At 34.8% G+C, this 2,750-nt stretch overlaps 1 protein-coding gene across 1 annotated transcript in view; it reads right to left on the bottom strand.

Annotated features, from left to right (window-relative positions):
• The window catches only part of DOCK7 (dedicator of cytokinesis 7), a 229,483-nt gene that overhangs the window by 162,030 nt on the left and 64,703 nt on the right, over window positions 1-2,750 (bottom strand). The gene's annotated exons all lie outside the window — the stretch shown is intronic.

The raw sequence follows: 2,750 nt of genomic DNA, 5'->3' as shown, positions 1-2,750 counted from the left end.
AACAACAACAAAAATACTGTTAAGAAAAAGCACAACTATCCTAATTCTAAGACCAAAATGAAAACTCTGAAAGGGCCTCAATCAACAGGGAAAGAGAAACACAGACATACACACAAAGAATCATATCTAATACAAAATTTTCAACATAATATTAGTATTTTTTCTCCTACAATTAACCTAGCTAGGGGTTGGTTTTATTCTTTATTGAAGAGTCAGTCTGTAGATTTTATTAATCCAATCTGCCGCTTTGACATTTTATTGTTTTTGTACATATTTCATGTATTGTCCTTTTATCGTATTTGATAATGAATATATATACATACACACACACACTTTTTTTGTGTGTGAGACAGAGTCTTGCTCTGTCACCGAGGCTGGAGTACAGTGGTGCAATCATAGCTCACTACAGCCTCAAACTCCTGAGCTCAAGTGATCCTCCCACCTCAGCCTCCCAAAGTGCTGAGATTATAGGCATGAGTCACTGTACCCAGCTGGTAATGAATATATTTAAGGCTACTTTATTACTGTCAACTCACTTTGAGCCATGTCCCATTTGTTGATTATTATATTGTAAACAGGGTACAGAATTGATCTTCTTTTATCCCATTACTTAGAAAAATGATTTTTAATTTCTAAGTGGTTATACTTTTTTGTTAATACTTTCAATAGTTTTTAGTTTTATTGAGTTATAGTCAGAAAACTTTACTTTATAAAGTATTTTTCAGTGACCTAATTATGAGAAATTATTGCAAATGTTCCATCAGTTGCTGAAACAGTATATTTTCTCCTTTTGAATATGGAAGTAATAAAGATCTTTAAGTGGTCCTTATTCATAATACATTCAGATTATCTCTAGACTTAATTATTTCTGCCTATTTAACCTCTTAAATTACATTACTGGACTCCATTCTTGACTCCCTGTTTCCATGCCTTTTGGTGAATGAGGCACGATTCCCTCCCTGGGCGTGGCCATGTGCCTTGCTTTGCCAATAAGTAAATATGACGCAAACAGAGACTTGAAAAACGTTTGCACAATTTAGCTTGCCCTGTCTCTTAAATTGCTGCCACTGCTACAGGAACATAACCAAGCTGGCCTGCTTGAAGATAAGAGTAAAGTTGAGAGACATGGAACAGAGCTGAGTCATTTCATTCTTCCCAGCAGAAGTCAGGCTTTATCAGCTGATCCCAGCCAACCTCCAAATACGTGAATAAGCCTAATTCACTGGAGCCTTCTAGCTGACACCTCTTCCTCTACCACTGCTTGTTTACTGTGGTGTACTCCTAAAGCAACAGATATCTCGTATGCTTGTCACCAAACAGAACAAATGTCCTTACAACTACTGTGTGGGTTTGATTTTGTTTCTAAATATCCCTGTATTTCTAATAATTTTGGCTTAACACATTTCAAATCTGTACATAAACATGCATGATTACTATATCCCAATTATAGACAGTAATCTCTCCTAAATTGAAAAAAAAACTGCCTTCTGACTCTCATTTAGGGGAAACTTGTGCCTTGAATTCTGCTTTATTAAAATTGTAGTCTCTGTTCTTACTTAATTTGCATCTGTCTGAAAAATAATTTTCCATCTATTTAAAAATACTTACAAAAACAGTTCATGCTCTAGTAAAAAGGAATTTAAGGAGATAAAACAGTTCATGCTCATGGTTCAAAAAATTTTTTTAACACAGCACTGTACAAAACACAGTATAAATACTTTGCATTGCTCCATATCTACAGCAATCATTTATTTTTAAGTTTTCATAATCACTTTGAGCTATTTTCCAGTTACCAGCATTCAAAGCAGTGCCCATTACATGGAGAATATTTAAAAAACATGGGGAGAAAATGGATGGCCTGTTGATTTAAGTTTACAGTATACCAGTTCAACAATATATAGCAGGCTACAGAATGAACAGAGAGCTGTGGAAACAGAAGCAGAAGTGATGTAGCAGCTGAAGAAGTAAAGTGTGAAGTGTCATATCTACAAGGTTGTGTCGTTATAGTAAATCTATTGTCCTGTTTCTATAGCTATATGTGATCTATCACTTTATCCAAGTGTGGCCTTCTCCAGACTCTTTCTCTTACTATTGTCCATAATAAAAAGACTGTTACCACTTCAGACACTTATCACTTGCTTTTTTTCCCATTAGTCTCTTAGAGTAGCTTTCTATGAATAGTACTGACATGTAACAGTGAAGAGGGCTTCAAAGTAGATTTCTATCTATCAATTCAAAGCACATTCTGCCTTCAATTCTTGCTCTCTCAAGTTATGAGGTGTCAGTAAGCCAGGATTTTGTCCTCTTACTCAGAATAACACCCCAGAAAAAGTAATTTTGAGATAATGTCAATTCTTAGCATTTCCTTTAATCTGCTCCAAAAACACTAGGATGGTACACTTCTTCAGTTTGTCACACTAGTACAAGTTTTCTCTCCATTCTTATATGGTTCTGGTCATCTGGTCACTTACAACAAATAATTTCAAAATTTTCTAACCTTGATTCACAGTATAAAATCTATTTTTACATCAAAATCCAGTAAACAAATATACATATGCATGTACTCAAACAAAAACTGGAGGAGAAAAGGTTTCCTGAAGCAGTATTTAACCTTACTATGTGCAATGAACTATTATTTTTTCTACTCTACTGATGTTTTGGGTTTTCTTCCCCCCTCAGCTAGGTATCATCTAGCTGATTTCCATTACCACTAATAAATCATGACTGGCATTTGAAAAATACTGATTTGA

Source organism: Propithecus coquereli, unplaced genomic scaffold (genome assembly GCF_000956105.1).
Source record: "Propithecus coquereli isolate 6110/MARCELLA unplaced genomic scaffold, Pcoq_1.0 Scaffold14, whole genome shotgun sequence".
NCBI classification, from domain to species: domain Eukaryota; kingdom Metazoa; phylum Chordata; class Mammalia; order Primates; family Indriidae; genus Propithecus; species Propithecus coquereli.
Note: the sequence above shows the minus strand (reverse complement) of the source record. Positions and strands in the feature narration are given on the sequence as shown.